We start from the raw sequence: 19,861 nt of genomic DNA on the forward strand, positions 1-19,861 counted from the left end.
GTGCAGACCACATAATAACAAATGAGATCATTATTTACAGCCTCCAAGCAAATGGTCTTTTGACTTTCATCAATTTATGTATACTGTGGAATGTCAAGTTATTATAATTTTTTTGTGTTAAAAAAGGCTTGAAGCACTATCCTTCCAATTTAGCCCAAAGATAACAGAATGATAAACTTCTACTCCCAATAAATAATCATTAGGACACTTCAGTTATCAGAATTTGAAAGCACTGGTGTTATGAAACATTGGTTTACTATTTAAGTGCAAGTGAAGAATGAAAAGCACAACTCCAAATCTCAATCTGAAAAAGGAACACACCCACCCAAGCATCACTGATGCACACAGCAAAAAAAAACATCCCAGCAAAAAGAAAACTTAAATGCCACTTTAACATTCCTCAGGAAAGAAAACTTCCTGGACAAGTTGTGTTGGCAGCTCCACAGCACCCTTTCCCAGAGGTTCACTCATGCAAGTCAATGGCATTAAAAAGCACACTTACAACCATTGCTCAGTATTAAACAGATCTTTAAACTGCAGAAGAGAGGAAGGATGATGCAGTGCCAAGACTCCTTAGGTGGGACTTGGGAGATCCAGCCTCAGCTCTCTGCCATGCTGCCCTTTGGGCCATGAGCCTACCCTGGGACTCGACTGCAATCTGAGCGGCGGAGGCACCACACTGTCATGGACATACTTTATGAAAAATCCTTTTGCTAGGATTTTTTCTCCTGAGAAGATGAGAGGCCTCTGAAATGAAATGTAAACAATAATTATCTGTGGAATGCAACAGGTGCATCTTTGATTGGTCTCATGTGGTGGTTTTTAATTAATGGCCAATCACAGTCCACCTGTCTCAGACTCTCTGGTCAGCTACAAGATTTTGTTATCATTCCATTCCTTTCCTTGCTAGCCTTCTCATAAAATCCTTTCTTCTATTCTTTTAGTATAGTTTTAATATATCATTTTCTTTTAACATAATATATCACAAAATAATAAATCAGCCAGGACAGATACAGGGAAGCCTGAGAGAATTCAGGCTGGTTTTGATGTGCTGCATGCAGGCTCTCTGCATGGTGGGCTCTGGAAGTGTATCCTGCATTTCTGTGTTCTGCTTTTACCAAACAGATCAGTAAAACTGGATGAATTGGAAGGAAGCTAGTAACTTTGACTTTGACAAGCACAATGAAATTCTGCCAACCTTTCCACTTGAAAAATTACTGATTTAGACACACTCCAAAAATAATAGCAGTTCTGTTCTAACTTCATGGCTATAGCTATGGTAACATTTTCAGTACTGCCATGTTTCTGAAATAAAATCAATGATTATTAAAAAGTTTTCTTAGAATAGCTTTGAGGTGAAATCTAATGTTCTGTTTTTATAGACTGCAAACAAATCTGATCAGTGCTGACATGAAAGGCATTTGAACTGTGCAAACACTGTTTTCTTCTATAAGCAGGAACAGAAAAGCACCATCCAGGACTTCAGGACTTGGTCTAGCTGATTACAAACTATTTCAAGAACTGTCTTTACGCATTGTGTTAAAAATAATTTAATGATGGAGCTTTTTTGCAACACAGTTTTGAAAAACATGATGACAACTCAAGAACCATTCAGAACACAGGCTCTGGTTTTAAACTATGTTCATGTCAGGGAGGATCAAATGCAGATATTCTAACAGTACTTTTCTTTCCCCACCCCCTCCAAAAAAAACTTTAGTATAGAATGTCCTACAATGACACATCCCTCAAAGGATTTCCCTCCTGCTTGCCCACAAACTGTCCAGCCCCCACAAAGCTGAACGGATTGCATGTCAGCCCAACTAATTAATTCAAGCTTACAAATAGCTACCCAATCACTGAAGGCTATATACCTACACAGTGTTTTCCCACACATATTTTACTTGTGTATTTTATGCTTAGACAGCCTAACGTATTAATCAGTATGAAAAGAGGAAGAAGGCAAAATGAACTGTATGATTTCAGCCTGGTTCAAGATCATATTACTTGTCTCAAGAGTGTAAAGTGGCCTTTTTGTGCATGAAGATCAAACCCTGTGGGTTGGTCTAACCCAAAATATTGGTAGGTTTAACTTCAGCAGTTACAGTCCCCAAGAAGGAAAATATATTTATAGATACGGTCTCAAAGACCAAATAGTTCTTCAATCAGTAGAGGTCTCATCCTAGAGGACATTGAATATGCATTGAACTCTTTAAGCTCTGATTAATTCTCCCAAGAACACTACTTGACCAGACCTTAAACACAGAAACAGTCTGATGATGATTTCAAACATGGTGGTTTTACTCTGCCCTCCTCCTTTTTTTCCCCTTTCTTTTTTCTTCACAGTTCACATACATTTCCTCATTTCACTGACTTGAGGCATACAGCAAGAAAATACAGTCATGAAACCCAGTTGTCATTAATTGCTTGTAACATCACAATTCCAGCCAGGAAGAAAAAACACTACTGAAAACGCAATATATTTTTATCTACACATATGTGACTACAAGCAACTTCTTTGACACCAGATATGCCATGCATTCTATACCCACCACTGCAGCTTCAACCATGAACTTATTTCTGCTTAACCCTTTCAAACACAAGTAAGTTATACTAACAAATAAAACAAAACCAAAACCCAGAAATCAACCTCCTCGTGGTTTTCCTAACCAAAATACAGCATATTTTGTCTCAAGGGGAAACTCAGTATTTGTGTACCTGTGAATTGGTTTCGGTGCTTCTGTAGCTGATGCAAACATCTCCCCACGCACATCTCCCAAGCTGTGGCAGACCAGGTGTGCCCATGGCCAGGGACAGTGTAGGGAGCATTTCCCAACAAGCCCAGACACCTCTACACAAACCACGAGCAGCTCAGTTAACTAAGAGAGGCCTTTGGCACACATTTGGAGAAACCTCTGAACTCCTGTCTTTGTGACACAGCATGTGAAGTGCTGTACCACATGCACTGTGTAAACTTGATACCAAAGCTGGCTGGAAAATATCCACCAGCACTACCCTTAGCTCCACGTTCCCACGGTCAGCAATCTCTCCTAGCTGAAGCCACGTGCCCCTTCTCAGCAACATGTGACACCTCACCCAAAATATCAGCCTGTAAGGGCAAGGATCAGCATCAGCCAGCCAGGAATGAGTTTTCTGGGTAGGTGTTGGGGGCTTTTTTGCTTGTTTTGCCTGGTTTTGGGGGTGTTGAGCCAGTTCTATATCATGATGATAAAGCAACAGCACCAATGTTGGTGAGGCCAGTGCAAAATGGCATCGTCAGCTTTGGTGCTTCCCTTCTAGGAGGATGAGGGTATCTTAACTGAACGTCCAAAACATTAAATCTACATTCAGTAATGGGCATAAAATGATACTTAACCAGAAGGGCGTAGTAAAAGCTCTGTATCTCAATCACAGGCCCAGCACAAGCAGCCACAACTCACAGTGCCTGTACCATGTACTATCAATACCCTGCAGATCTGGAGAGTTGAGGTGTCACTCCTACCCTCTCCCTCAGCAAATGGTCAGTTTGTCAACAGAGAAAAATTCTGCTAGGAAGTGAAGAGATTAGCAACTCATTTCCATCGAGTCACTGGGTAATATTAATAAAAAGGGGTTCACTTTAAAGCAGCTTACTTATACAAGCAAAAACTGGGGTAACACACATAATTTCAGAGGTGTAACAGGAAAAGATTTGTCCTTTAGCTGTAATCAATGAAGACCAAACACAGTCTTGCAGTTCTGCATGGAAAGGTCTCAAGCACTGGGGAGGAGGTCTTCAGTCAGTGCTACCCACTTCAGTGACAGATGAATCAGGCTGACAGAGTGCCCATGTTTTGAACTTTCTCGTATAAAGGATAAATATAAACAGTCACATAGAGCAGATGGACAGTCAGACAGCTATTAAAAGCTCCACAGATAACCCTCTGGCATTATCACCCACATAAAACAGATACTGAAGAAATTTCATACACAATAGTTCTCAAGCTCAGATATTCTAAGGCAGTTAAGATCCAAAGAATATGCTTTTTAAATTACACAGATGATTGTCCATTTATTTGGTAAGAGAAAGCCAGGCACATTCAACAACACACTTATTGAACCATTAACAAAGCAGAATTCACTTTTTTGCTTCTCATTTTTAGTACACACACAGAGAAGGAATTAAAAACTATTACTAACCAGAGCAATACTGGAGCTTGTCAAATAAAGATGCACTTATTTTCAAAGTATTGCTCCTGCTAAAATTTACCAAAAATATTGTACTTCTGATTGCTTCTCACAACAGTCACTGTAGCAGCACAAAGCCGGGCAGAGGTAGCTGAATTGACACAAGTTGCAATCTCTGGCACTGTGTGCTTTTTAGCATGGCATTTTGAACTGGCAATGGCAAAGAAAGCATTTTTAAGCAGATTTCACCGAGCAGCTCCCAAGAAAAAGGTTGTAATTGCAGACTTTTACAGATGTTCCAACCTGCAATGCTTCACTCCCACTATTGTTCTAAATACTGAGTACACACCCTCCACTCCACACACACTCACACGCAGACACACGTGCATGCTCACATGCACTCGGTGTCACACCATGTACTTCACTTCTAATAGTAAACCTGACAGAAAGGAGTTTTATTTTTACACTTTCACACCTCCCACTCCTAATTAACGTCAGTCAGCATCTTCTGCATACTACAGAAGTACACACTGCAAATATACATGGCCTTATCTGTGCTCTGTGCAGGGCAGGGGCAAAAATTTCCACTCTTGCTAGAAATTGAGTAGGCTCTATGTGATGGATTCACAGAGGAAGGATCTGGAGATGCACAACCCTTCTTCAATGATCCTCCTGAGGGGTCAATTAAAATGCTCTGACTTTTGGGAAGGATGTTTCTGTTGGTTGGTTTGTGCTTTTCACCCTGCAGCTATGAATCGGAAGCAATTCTCCAGTTCAGAAGAGTTGTTGCAGACTTCCCGAGGTGCAAGAGGGCTCAGGGACTTGCCTGTACATCCTGACAGCTGCCAGGAACAGTGGCAGCAGTGGGAGGGACAGCAAAGGAATTTTGCCAGTGACTTCAGCAGAGCCAGTCTACACTGTTTGGATACCCATGGACCAGAGCCAGCCCATTAAAAGCACTGGTACTCACAGGGTAAACACCTCTACCTGCACTCCCCAGCTGTCCCAATAACCACCCCAGCAGCAGAGCTGAGGGTGGGAAAATCTTGCTCCCCGAACCCAAAGCAGACAAACTTGGTTTCCCAGCACACACACCACTCACTTCTTTTTATAGACTGCTTTTTTCTCGAATGCAAAAGTAAATCCAGCTCAGATGATTTCCCTGTCTTAACTTTTGTACAAGAGGAAGACAGAAAGCTAAAAAAAGAAAATTAGACACTTCATGAAATCCGTGATTAAGACACAGAAAACTATCAAGACAGATGGGCTGAAACATTCAGGGAGCTTCAGTTCAACAACCCATGTATTTCTGAGATCTTCAGTATGCTATTGTCTTCTCCGTTTAGAGATTTTAAATCCCATTTTTCATTGCAGTAATTTAACACCATTTCTAAACTTGGAGTACACTAATTGGGCAGTCCGAAATAAACCCCAATATTTACTCCACTAGCACATGGCCCTAGCACCTAACTACACGTTTTTCCCTCCCTCTTTGCTTCTTTTTTTTTTGGGTGCAGGCAATGGTCACAGCTGCTGGCTTGTGAGCTTGCTGGGGAGGCAGAGCAGGGTGAATGCAGATGGGGGGAAAGTAAGAAGCTGAAGATGAAGGGAAAGTAAGAAGCCCCCAGCTGCAGCTCCCTCTGCTCTGCTGCAGGCTTTGCTGCTGTGTGTGCCCCATGGAAGGAGCTGCTCTCACTGTCCGTAGCTGGGTATTGCCACGCACACAGAAATACGAGGCCAGCCATGCATGGAACTCCCTCCTACAAACGTTTGTCTCCCAAGGGCGAGAAGCAGAAGCCAATACTCCACACTCTGAAATGAGGAGCCAAATGCTTCTAGCAATGGTGATCTGCCCTCCACAAGTTCCTTGCTCACAGCAAGGACTCGGGCTGGTTCATCCTGCCACAGGATCCCTTCTTCCCTCAGAAATTGAGTCCTCTTTTCTGTGCAGCACACAAAGCAGTCACTCACACAGAAAAAAAAAATAGAGGGGGCAGGGAGAAGAAGAAGGGAAAAAATAAAAAAGGAAACCTGTGACTCTGTGCTTGGCAAAAGCCAGTGATCAGCAACAACTGCTGAAAGCTGAGTCACTTTTTTCCCTTCCACCTGGCGAGTGGCTGCCCCGATCCATTCAGCAGAAAGCCTCTTTTCACCGAAACTGGCATAAATCTGGAGTAATTCCCTCCATTTCAATGGAGCTGCTCAGGATTTATGGCAGCGTGACACAACAAGCAGAATCCTGTGTGCTGAGAGCTACAAGCCCAGGTTTTCCTGCAGGAGACGGCGCTGCTTTGCTCTTCAGGCTGCGATGCCAACCATGCAACCGCACTGATGCCACGGCTTGTTCTATTTTTCCTGATGCTGTCATCTCCAGCAGATGCTCTGCAAGCAGGACCTTTGGAGAAATCACCCTCTTTCACACACTGCAGAAGAATTTTTATGACCAGAACATTTATTAGCTTGAATTAATTATTTTTTCAGATTTCATTTTTTCCCTCAGATTTCATTTAATGTTTTAATTTGGTATAGCAAAGATTTATAAAATTATTATTTTTTAACATCTCTGGGCTGTGTGAAACAGAGTTCAGAAGACAGCAGAAATATCTTCTGTGCAGATGATGTGTGAATAAGTAAGGGATGAGATCAAGATTTAAGGAATACCAATCAGCTTTACCAGACAATAATCTACTCTATTTATGTTCTCAGCTCAAGAAAAAGCATTGCTAGTGGATTTATGCATGCACTATAAGCAGGGAAAAACCCTGAAAAAAAACTACCAAATACTCCCCCCAGTATGCAATGCAGTGGGCAAGCAGAATAAAAAATGGCAAATGAACACAATCCCCAACCTTGGAAACAGGGCTATTCCAACAGAGAAGAGCTTCAGCTTTACAGTAAACACATCACCTATGTAAAAAAAAATGCATTCACACATATACCAAGGCACTGACAGGGTTTTTCTAAACAAATGCAATGAGTCTTGTCTGTCCTGGCTAAGTACATTTACAACATTCAAGCACGGGATGTAGCTGCCTAGAAACAGCAGTGCTCATGTCGTCCTTTCAATATGGGGAACACAGTGTGCTATACAAATATTAATTTAGCCTGAACAACCAGTGAGGTATGCAAATATTACTCCCTGCTTCAACTGGGATTGATTTGAGTACAGAGGAACAGCGAGGGGGATTTTTAGCAGTGCTTCAGGAAGCCAGCTCCCAGCCAGGGAGAGCTGGAATCCTGCATGTCTGCAAGTTCCTTCAGTAGCCCTGACCAACCTCCTAGACCTGCCTGTTCTCTTCAGGCGACCCAGATAAGCAAACATTTTCTGTGTCCCGACTGGTTATGCTGCCAAATTCAACAAGGCACTTGTGCAGACATGGGTACACTGTGCAGCACCTCCCAGGTCCTGGTTTTTACATGGTTCAAGAAAAGCCACCACAGCCACTTAACCAGACAAGAGGAACTGCAAGAGACCCCTGCTGGGCACCACTACTGTCCAAAATGCACTGATGGTGTAAAAGCAGAGAAAAGCAGCAGGAGCTTCAGCAGCTGACACTGGCTTCTTGTTTACTGGGTAAGTTGCAGAACCCCTGGGGCTCAGCTGATGAGGACAGGGCCAGAGCAGAAGACCAGCAGGTCTTGCTGTGCATTTTGCCTTTTTAAAGTTCCACCTCTAATCCAAAGGGAGGAAAGAAACATTTGTGAAGTCAAGCAGACAAGAAAAGGAGAGCTGAAACAATGCAGATCTAAGTGACCTGGAAAGAATGATCTCCTGCACCATTTTTTTCTACTATTCCACAGAATAGCAGTGACAGGCAGAGAATTGGGTACCTCAAGGACAGGGTGTATAGAATTGCAGCTGCACACAACACCTTTAGACCAGTAGCGCAAAGAAAACAATTCTCACAGCAACCGTGACACTGAAGACTATTCAACCCTCTTCCTCAAGAGCCTTGGTTTTAGCTTTTTACAACTCTGGCAAGTAAGTGAATGTAAGTAAGTGAATATTTTAATAGAAAATGCTGAACATAAACATAAAGTATATTTTAAAATATTTTGTTTAAAGTCCTGTGATATCTGCCTCAGACTGATATTTTGAGGACAAGTTTCAGGGAAAAAAATCAGCCATTTTGGAGAGAGCAGACAAATATGTATCACTGACTTTTAAATTTACTTCTGCTGCTGTTGTTGCTAATTTACTGAGATTTAAAATGGCTTCAGGCTCTGGACAAAGTTGGAAAATTTGAAAGAAGTATTATGCTGATCAGAGATGTGTTCTTAGCTATCCCTGTGAAAAAAATCACCTATACTTGGTTAATTTTTAATCTTGGCGGTGGGAGGCTAGCAGCTGAATCTTCAGACCTTTCAGCAATGTAAACTTCACACCCTAGGCTTTGACACAGCTCCACATGGGCCACAGCATCTATGGAAGGGTCTGTCTGCACAGGGTTCACTGCAGAAGACTGAGCTCTAAGTAGTTTTGGGATTTCTGAAGTCAAGAAACCACAGTTAGTAAAGAAAGACACTGTACTTCAATGTACTATTCTTTACCTGGATATGTACAGAAACAAGGCAGAGGTCCAGAAAAGCAAAGAAATAGTTGGACCTTCTAGTTTGATTTTTTTTTTTTAAGAAAGTAAATCCATACAAGCAGCAAAGTGCAAGCACTTAAAATATCCCCACCACAGAACTTACTAGGGTAAATATTTTCTGGTAACCCAGTGTGCCAGCATAGAAGATTCATGGTCTGCTGTTCTCTAAAGCATCCTTCTCTTTCAGGAGCAGCACTCAGAGAGGGTGACACAATGCCAAGTTACTCTCTCTGTATTCCAAGGCACCTCCACTCAAATGCCCCCAAATCCCTTTTCTTCCTTGTCAGAAATCTTTGTGAACAAATTTCCCTTTTCGTTTATTTTGTGAACTGTGCTTGTCTTTTTTTGTTTGTAAACAAAGAAACAAACAAAAAGCCAGAATGTAGCAAGGCTCTGCCAGAACTCAATTAATAAATAACGAGCATCGAGTGGTTTTGATCATTTCCTTCTGTCTGAGCCTCACAAACTGACAGTAAAACAGCGTATGACCCTTTACAGAACAATTTTGCTATCACATTACATCCTCACTGGAAATTAGGAACACAAATTTGACATTTTGAATGGGAACAGCCCATCCAATTGGTTCAGTGTTATGCACTGGGAAGTCCAGAGCCAGCACAGCAGGATTTGCAAAGCATCCATGTAGCCACTCAGCAAATCCCAGCACAGCCTGCACTAACTCTGTCAATCATTCTGCATTATACAGGTGTGACTAACACTATTTTGTTGGGCTTTTTGCAAGACATAACTTGAGCTTAATTCAAGAAATTCCTCAGGATGTATGAATCCACACGGATGGGAAAAGCAGGAAAGGAAAGGAGTAAAGACATCCTATCCTGTTGCTACATTTGGAAGAATAGGGATGCAAGAAGTAACTTTCATATTCAAAACAGGAAAATGGAAAAAACAGGAATAAGAGGTGTTTAAAGATGGACGAGGCTGAGATGTGCTGAAAAGCTGTGTTCTGTCATCAGGAAAAAAATAAAAAAAAGATGGCTACAGAACACATTTTGCCACAGAGACAGTGTAAGGGAATACAGAAACACACAAACAGAGACAACTACATGAGCAGTTTCCAGCATTGTGTTTAAAAATAGTGGCCAGGAAGACAGATTCTCATTCCATCTTTGTTGGCATAACTTTGCTTGAGAGGAATATGCTAAATTTGTACCAGCCATAGATCTGCATCCTTCATTTATAAAGAGACAAACCCAGTACTAATAACACCTTTCTGTGTCCTGGTGTTTATGAGCACACCATCTGTTTGCATTTGGAAACTGCCCACCATATATGCTAAATTGTCAAAGATACATGAAGTGGGCGAAAAGTTAAGATTTCCATGACTTCAGCCCTAATTTGACTAACACCAGCACCAACTGATCTCCATCCAAAGCATAAACATAGTCCTTATAAACTGTTTAAATGCCAGTGCTCTAAAGGCACAACTGTTCATGTGTTGTAATCTCTCTAATGAATAAAATTCAGCTGCATACACAAAGAAAAGTAATGTTTGTTGACACATCACTGAAAGGAAGCAAATAATGGCTCACAATACTAAAGAAACCTGATGAAAATGGAAGGGAAATTACCCTTTGAATAATTTTGCATGACCCATAAGTTTTAGTGGGCTACAGGGAATACAAACTCAATAGTTCCATTTTACTCGCTTGCAGATACTTTCATTTTTTTATGTATACATATATAGACTTTTTAAATGCACATTTACTGTCTTTTTCTAACTGTTTAAATTGCTTTGGGTGCAAAGGAAAGACTGGATTTGAACTCTTGTATGAATCACATGCACAAACTTTCTGAAAAAAACATGAAGATAATAAAATAAACAAAACAAAAAAGAGGATAATTTCTCTTCTCTGTCTCTTTAAGATCCTGCTGCTTTTCAGCCACACGGTGAATGCTTCATTCAAATAACAGAACACGGATTTCTCTTAGTAACTGCAGCTATAATTGTAGCAACTGCTTATACTGCTTCCATCCCATTAGTGTTACAATTGTCCAAAGCAGAACACTCGACTAAATTGCCCTCATTTCTTATAAACATCTCTTTTTTTTTGTAACAGAAAAAAGCCCCAAATGCCTTCAGAATGTTACCCCTTTCTTCTGTTACCTTCTTTTGCTTCTTTGGCACCAAGAACATGAAAAAACAATACTGCTTTCCTGCCTTCAATGTTTGGCAGCCTTTTCTTAAACAAAAACACTGATTCAGTGGATGCTCTGCCCACTATTACAGATAACATGCCTTTTCCAAAAGTGAGTCTCTTAAGGACAGTGTGGGGTAGCTTCATTTTCAGTCATTCACCAACTAGTATCCCATTTAGGATCTAGTAAGAACTGGCTCTTAGCATCTTCCTCTGCTGTATATGGCATTTGCATGCTTATTATGCAAAACAGTGATGAAAATAAATGGCCTGGGTTGTTCTGTTTACTCATACAGAGTACATATCTCTCATGTATTCTCACTATGATGAAAAGGCACAGGCATGAAGAGTCCATCTCTGCATGGGAATAGCATGTTGGGCAGAGGGGAGGCAGTAAGAAACTCAACTTTACTGACTCTTACACTGACAAGAAGAAAAAACTCCTGCATTGTCAAAACGCTAGACAAATTGTATCACTTAAAGCAGTTACTACTCCTAGGTTTCACTATGCTTCACTGGAAAGCAATTTTTTAATAGCATTATTAAGGTATCACACCATGATTTATTCTTACTTGGTTTTCAATTTAAAGTGGTTTTGCCTGCTGCATTTCCTTTTTTGGCTTTAAGGAAGGGTGGCCCAATAATAATTAAATTTAAAAAACCAAACCCAATACAAAATATAACTGCTTTGATTTACAGCATCAGAGGAAGAGCTTTGAAATATCCAATAAATCCAAACACCATTTCCAGTCTTCCTTCTTGTTCACTCACTATTCTGTGTACTTTTCTTTTTACCCTTGAATAACATATGGATAAGCCAAGCATATTCCATTTATTTGCTCATTACATAACCCATTCCTGCTGTATTATCATTCCATACTTCAATAACTGTGCACATTCTTGTTACTCCATCACAATAAACCATCAGAACGAGGAAATAGACTTCAGTGTGTGGGTCCTCTCATTTTGGCAGGTTTAAGAAAGATCTTAATGGGAAGAGGGAAAAAGAGTGGAGAAGAACAGGAGGGAAAGACAAGAGGAGGGCTTAGCCTTTCACAGGGGAAGGTATGTCAGAGGACAACCACAGTGCTTCTTAGCAAAGCTCCAGAGATCCAGGTCTGCAACAAGCTGTGTGCTGAGCACTGGCATGGGGTGCTGAGCACTGGCACGGGATGCTGAGATCTGGTCTGGGGTGCTGAGCACTGGCACGGGGTGCCGAGCACAGCTGTTCCCACTGCAGCAAAGCAGGTCACTGCCTCACTCATGACTGAGCTTCTGTGTCACAGACCATCGCTGCTGCCCCCAGCACCAGACCTGCACCAGTTGTCTTCCACAGGGGCTTCCAAGCCCCTTGGTCACACCATTGCATGCAGACCCTCGCCTACAGCACGTGACAAGGAGGTGACCACAGAGACACTGTGGCAAATGTCATGATGTCAGCTCTTTGACCCTGACACAACAGTCAAACACAGCAGTGATACAGAAGCCATTGTTTTAGTGATACAATGCTAAGAAAGTCTACAAAAAGTATGAACTTAATCACCTAATTAATGAAACTAAAGTAATCTTCCCTCTTAAAAACCTCTGAAGGAGCATCAATTACCTTCAGTCACTTAAATGAACAAAGTTCTCTATGGTGTTACTTCTCAATTTTCACAAAATACTCCTGGAAGTTTTTTGAGCATTATTGGAACACCTGAGTGCACGTGTTAAAATACACATTTAACAAGCCCGGTTCTTCTCTCACTAAAATCAGCTGCCCTTAATTTAAACAGCAGGAGACCTGGGCCTTTTCCACTGCCATGTTCCTTATCAGAGCTCTATAAATGTCATATCTTTATTTTATTAGTGAAAGACATATTTTATAGATTAACAATAAAAGCGTTCTTGTATGTGAGTTTTCTAGCCCCTGTTGAGACTCTGAATTCTTGAAGGTCAAATAAAACAGTCCATAGGAAGGGGGAGAAGAAAATGCTCTGCAATATCCTTTTAAAGAGCCTCCACAGCAAAGAGAGAATAAATAGCTGATTTGTTACACAGCTTTGAGGGCAGCCACAAATGCTAAGACCACAGGTAAATGAACCTGGTCATGAAAGGAGCAGCAGCTCGTCCAGTACTGTATCTACATTAGTTAACTTTCTTTGTGATTCAAGTCCAAGACTTTGCATTGTTCTATTTCCGCCTATTCCTCTGCTCTGGATTCCCTTTGTGACACTTTTATCAATGGAAAATCGAGGGAGGCATTTCCAGCTGGGAGCCCAACAAAAAAACAGGAGGTTCAGTCTGGTTTTCTCACTTGCGCTGCAAGAACCATTTCAGCACTAGTAATAAAAGCAAAACTACACAAAGGGAAAAAAAAAAAAAAAAAAAAAGATATGACCTGAAATTATTTTAGCATCATAAATACTTCACTGCTCTTTATTCTGCAGCATGGTTAGTGTCACACATTGGCACAATAATTTGCTAGATTAAACAGGGCTCCTTGCAAATAACGAATTTGTATTAAGGGCCGCTGTCAGCTAGAATTCCAGGGAAATACAAAGGAAAAGATAACAGTGCCATTGGTCAGATCTACTCTTTGTTATGCCCTTGCAATTTTGATAGATTTATAGCTGCAGTGTCACATTATTAAAAAGTCTGACTGTGTCCTCTGTGAGTGGTGACGAAAATACACACAAACAACAAGGGAAGGCAGGCAGCTCAGTAGAAGCCACACGAAATGGATTGTGCACAGGGACATCCCCATGGCCACACCTGCAGGTGTCATTACAGCAGCTGTGGCGCTGCCAGTCAGGTGCTCGGTTTAGTTGTAACCTGAGGAGGTGGCTTTGAAAATGAGAACATTTGTACTAAAAGGATTTTCAAGGTAATTTTCAGGGGATAGATTTGGTATCATTTAAGACCAGAAAAGACTAACAATCATACTTTTAAACATTATGGCAGTACAGACCATTCATCTTGGGAGGCACTTGGTATAGTAAAAACAGAGTAACAACTCCCATGCATTTATGTGAGCACCATTTAACACAAACAACAAGCTCCTTGAAGTCCAGGGCTATTTTCATACACCACCAAGGAGCTCCAGCCACCATCACCTCCTCAAACAAAAGAAATATCTCAAGGCTTCCAATAGTCAATTATCCAACCACTGCAGGCTCTGCTAGTGTCCTAAAGACAAGTAAAATTTTTTTCTCTTGTTTACATGTGTAGCCTGTAAGGGCTCTGCTGAGAGAAATACCTTTTTCTTTCGGTAAGAAATCGAGGAAGTTATCATCATCTCAGTAGCACAAGCTTGTCAAAGCTGCAATAGGACAAGAAGAGAAAAGCTGAAAGTAAAATACAAGGGTGGAGAATCAGATGCAAAGGCTGTCTTCTTAAAGATAGAAAATACTTAAATATGTGCCTTAAATTAAAAAAAAAAAAAAAAAAGGCAGTCACCATCATCAAATAGCCTGAAAGTTCAGAAGGCACCTGAGAGAACATTGTATGGTACCCAAATTCTCTCCTATTTTTTTGGTCAGTTGGAAGAATACTTTCAAAATTTCACATGGATTTCAGGTACCTAAACTATAACGAATTGTAAACTAGGAAACCTTGAGAACTTACTGCTAGCATTCTCTGAATCTGTACCACAGACCTGTTACAGGGAACAAGAGTTTGGGGAGAATCACAGGCCAAATACCTGCCCTGTAGATACCCCCAACAGGAGAACATGCCAAGCAATAAGGGATAAAATACTTGCAACATTTTTATGAGACTGGTGAAGAAGTGTCTTCATTCCTAGTTCCACAAAACCTGAAGTTTTTTAAACAGGCTACTATTAAAACCCAGTTTTACACTGAGCTTTTTATGTCCTCCCTAAGTCAATAGATAAACTTCATAAATGCCCAGGCAAATCCATAAATCTGGGTTATACATCCAGCTCAAACCATATACTTTATTGTCTTCCACAGCATACAGAGCAATTCTCGTTAGGTAGCTGAATGTGTAAAGGCTCAGTAGAGAGCTAAGGAAGCTCCTAAACAAAAAATAATCTATGGGGCAAACTGTGTGTAGAAAAAATTAATATAACTTGTGTGAAGTCAAATGAAGTAGCTGAAGGAAGTCTATGTAATCCCAGCAGACACAATCTATATCACATCACAGGCAAATCAAACAGGAGGAAACATCCTTGAAAATATTCAGCAATTTGGAGTTTTGTCAGCTCCAAATCCAGACAGCAGCACATGAGTAGGTTATATTAACTAAACCCATCAAGGAAATCTCCATATAATTTCTGATCACTGTCTAGGGTCTGGTTTTTTGCTGTGGCCAATCTCTGAGAAAGACATCAGAACAGCAAAAAAACCCACACAACACTAAAACAAACAAACAAAAACACAAACCACAAACAAACAAACAAAAAAGCCCCCACAAAACAAGGGAAAATTACCACACCCACAACTCAGACCTAATAATTACAAGCCAAAAAATGAAGTGAGGGAAGAAATCACTTCCCATCCCTGCAGGTAAGGTCAAAGTTCTCTAGCAATAGATTTGAAAATAATTAATATGAGACCAACAAGTTAAACGGCCTTACAGGGTCTTTTTAATTTATTAAATAAATTTTGCTTTAATCACATTAATTTTTCAGAAATGTACAATAATCTTTGTGGTTTAAAATGACTTTGTATTCATTTTTTAATGGAGAGTATTTTTATTCATCTAATACATTATCCTTTCAAGAAAATGATCATACTTGACTACAAGTACTTAACGGGGCACTAATTAATACTCCTATTTCTCCTCATTTAAAACTCCTTTGAGAAATGAGGTCAGAAACCTGGTTTAACACAGAAGACACTTCTCAGACGCTAAAGGGGGAAGGGACTCAAAAGGCACTCGTCACCCTTCTCCACGGAGGACATCCCCTTTGAACGCTGTGAAAAATGCGTATCATATAATTGGCTTTTCGCAGATATTAAAATGAATATTATATGTGTTGTGTTAAAACTATATTTAACACACTCTTAAGTAGTGTGTTAAATATAGTTTTAGGTTATAAAAAGTGTTAAAATAGAAACTATGCTATGTAGGATACTTTTTTTTACAGAAAGGACTTGCAGCGAGATAGCAGCCCCAGGACACCTAAATCTTTCAGAGAAAGAGAATTTATTGCCCTCTTATCAGAAGAAACGAACTTCTTCCCGCCTCGAAGGTGCTGTTAGGATTCAGAGGAAGAAGCTGATGATGACCAGACAGAATCCTGTATTTGAATGGAAGTTATGCATCGTGTATGAAGTGTATGAATATGCAACAGAATATTGTTTCTAAGGGTTAATCCTTTGTTAACGGGGGTCCTTTTTCGGGCTCGTGATGCCCAGAAAAACGTACCCAGACGTCCGTAACTCTTGGGTTCTATTGTCTCATATTGTCCTAATTCAAATTATCCAAATTATTATTACTCTAATTGTATTACTATTTTTATAACCATTTTATTACTATTAAACTTTTAAAATTAAAAGAACCCACGTGATTGGCGTTTTTCACAAACGCCGAAGCCCAGTCTGTCAGCGACCGCTCAGGCCGAGCCAGCAGCTGATGGTAAGGTCCGGAGCAGCAGCACGTCCCTCTGCCCCGCACCTTATGGAAGACAAGAAGGAATTCTCCCATTTCTTCTTGTTTAACGGGGTGAGTTTTACTTTCCCCACTCTGCCCAGCTCTCCCCGGGAGAAGGGTTTGTCCCCCTCCCTCCCAGAGCCCGGGCTGCCGCAGCCACTTGTTCCCCGCTCCGTGACGCAAGGACGGGCGGGCGGCTCCACCTCCCTCAGAGCCGCGGCGCCGTGCCAAGGCTCCAGCAGCGGCTGTGCCCCGCCAGGAACGCCGCAGGAAAACGCGGGTTGCAAACACCTCCCAGAGCTGTTGGGGACTCGGGGAGCTGCTGCGGGGTTAAAGGGCTAAAGCAGAGACCGAGCGCAAGCGTTTCTGAAGCTCTCAGGAAATGTGCAGGCACTCACCCATGGACTTCACATTTGGGTTCGCTCCGCATTGTCTACTAATTGCAATTATCTAAGAGCGGCTCCGCGATGGGAGGAGGGGAGGAGAAGAAGGCTTCCTTTTGGCACAGCTTCTTCAGAGTTCAAAGGACACATATGGCCTGCAAACACAGTGCAGGGAATAATGTAAAATTAAAGGAGGGATGAGAGGAAAATGAGAACGCAGCAGGGACAAGCGCTGTTCTGGATCTGCTTGAGTGGAATTTTAAATAAAGAAACAGGAGGGAAAAAAATCAACAAAACCCCCAGACTTATTTTAATTCCACATCTGAACAGAAGGAGGGATCACGGGAGGGGGCCCACATATGAAGGGAAGACCTCTGGGGAGCAGAACCTGAGCATTTCTGCAAGGGGCAGAGAGCCCGAGCCCTACAGCCTCAGCTCAGGACTCAGAGGACTGGCCAGAGAGCAGGGCTGGAAACTGCCAGAGATACAGGGCTTTGGGAAATGTACAGCCAACACCTCCAAAGAGACAGGATGGGTTCATTTCAGAATAAACACGTGTACAGTACCAAACCTGCAGGGAAGGACAGCCTGTCTACCCACAGAGTAAAGCAAGGAAAAATAAAAGAGAGTCCAAATAGCGCAGGTCCCAATTTCCCTTGCTCATCTCGCCACACAAAGAGAGCCACACAAAAGTCAGCAGCCTGCTAGACGGTGCCTGTGTCCATGCCAAAGGCTGACACCTGCTTGTGGCCTTGTCTTTGTTAGGGCAGAAACTAAAGGCTGTTCTTCTCACTGCAGGGCATATCAAGCACAAAAAGAAATAAATAAACAAAACAAAAAAAAAAATCCACAACAATTCTCGGTTGTAATTTCTACATAATTATTGCACAACAACCACCCATAATGAGAGAATGAATTTATAACCACACACAAGCTATATTTACCAGTGGACTGGTTACAAAGCAAAACAGCAGGAAACCACAATGTGTCTTCATCTTAGCTCCTCAGCAGTGGTGCAGAGCAAGGCTGCCCGTGCAGCAAGGCAGGCTGGGCAGGTGAAACCCAGGCACAACCACAGAAGAAGAGCACAGCCTTATGGGGACAGAACCTGGACCGAGCAGGGCACAAAGATGCTGCCTGGTAGTCAAGGGAAGCTATGCAGAGGTGCAGCTAGAAAGACTTGTTTGTCCTCAGGGTTAAACAGTCAGCCACACTGAGAAAACTGAAGGGAGTCTTGCCTCCCAACTATCCCAGCTTCCAGGAATTTTGATACCTAGGCAGAATAAAAAACAAAAAAAAACCACCAAAAAAACAAAACAAAACAAAAAAAACTAACAAAAAACAAATTTAAAAACCACCCCACAACTGGACATGTGCACCCCTGTGCAGTCAGGATCCCTGAGATGAACCATCCCTGCCCCTTGAAATGAAGAGCCACTGGCAGACAGCACTTTGTTCTACTCCCATCAGCTATTCAAGTCAGCCCCATGGCAAAACGGGCACAATTCAACCCAAACTGGGACAGTGGGACTGCCACAGGAGGAGGCCTGACGAGGTCGGCAGCTGAGCCCCAGATGACAACTTTTCATCAAATGGGGAGAGTCGATCTGGGTCTGCCTACCAAACACCATAAATCGCTGAGCTCAGGGGACCTTCACCCCTTCAACACTGCTTTTCAGGCAAATTTGGCCAAAACTGCCTCACAACTTTGGAAGTTACTGGGCCAATGCACTTAAGGAAAGACAGGCAGCACATTCACAAGAGCCCCATTTCCTCAGGCTGACACCATACAAGCAGGCAGCATCCCTGCTGCCAGCAGTACACCCCTGACCACCTTGCCCCAGCTGCTCCTCCTCACCTCCCTCTGTGCCAGTACAAACCCTCACACTTTCCAGGCCAGCATGAGAATGATGGCGAGCTAGATCCAGGAACAGATCCTGCTGAAACTTTCTTTTTTTTTTTTCAGGGATTATTTTTAACTTGGATCCTTTCCCAGACCCAGCTCAGAGCATGACTACACAACGCTTATGTCAGCACAAGGAAGCCATCTAATGAGCACCCATGAGGGGGGCAGGATCGCTGCCATCGCTATCCTCACCACCTTAATGAGCTTGTAAAACAACAGCCCATAGACAGCAGGTTAAAAAGTCACAGAGCTTCAGTAAATTGAGGATGGCACATACAAAACAACGAAAAAATAAAAACCCAAACTCATACACACAGGTTACCTAGCCACTTCCATGTCAAGCTGCCAAAACACAGCAAAAGCACAGGGCCTTCCACAGAGGAAAAGCAACCCTGCACTCAGCTCCACCAAAACCCCAATGCAGAAGGGCTCCTGACACACACCCACGGAAAGTCTTGGTCATTACTACTTCCTAAATAGGACACGCAAAGAAAACCCCCAGCATGTAAACCACTGGTATCTCAAAATGACCTTCCTCTTATCTCTTTGGCTAGGCATGCACTCTCTGCCCTGCTCTGTCCCCGGAGAGACCAAACACCCCAGCCCCAACTCGAGGAAGCATAAGAGCAAAAGAGAAGGGAAGGTGAACAGATCAAACAATTCTCCTTCCTCATGACCTGTGGGTGCAAACCCATCACAACACATTGTGTAACCTTAAACACATGTTAAGATGGAGACAAAAATCCATGATTACAGCTTCTGGTGTTTATGCTGACCAGTGCATTATTACTGCTCTGGTGGCAATCAGCGAATCTGTCATGAAAAGAAAGGATGCATTGGGCTTGCTATCGATCCTTATAATTCCTGTCTGAGAATAATCATCTTGAAATATAGCCCAAGAGAGCACTGTTATTCCGGAACTGAGCTGCTTTTGGAAGATGAGTAAAAAGCAGTTACATGCTCTTAGATATCTTCTTGAGGTTGCAGACAATTGTTCCTGGCTTTACAGACACATTTTCTGATCATTAAGTATTCTCTTTCCCCTGTAGCTGAAAGAGCCAC

At 42.0% G+C, this 19,861-nt stretch overlaps 1 protein-coding gene across 12 annotated transcripts in view; it reads right to left on the reverse strand.

Moving 5' to 3' along the window:
* The window catches only part of ATXN1 (ataxin 1), a 334,709-nt gene that overhangs the window by 123,866 nt on the left and 190,982 nt on the right, over positions 1 to 19,861 (reverse strand). For 9 of the 12 annotated variants that reach the window (XM_064705220.1, XM_064705217.1, XM_064705222.1 and 6 more), the window contains one exon: positions 16,909 to 17,048. The exons of 1 other annotated variant lie outside the window; for it this stretch is intronic. The gene's annotated coding sequence lies outside the window, so the exon portion shown is untranslated. Of the gene's footprint in view, positions 1 to 14,150; positions 14,192 to 16,908; positions 17,049 to 19,861 lie in introns of those variants that run through there. 2 more of the 12 variants (XM_064705216.1, XM_064705219.1) reach the window with 2 other exon arrangements.

This window comes from Zonotrichia leucophrys, chromosome 2, assembly GCF_028769735.1.
Source record: "Zonotrichia leucophrys gambelii isolate GWCS_2022_RI chromosome 2, RI_Zleu_2.0, whole genome shotgun sequence".
In the NCBI taxonomy this organism is placed as follows: Eukaryota; Metazoa; Chordata; class Aves; order Passeriformes; family Passerellidae; genus Zonotrichia; species Zonotrichia leucophrys.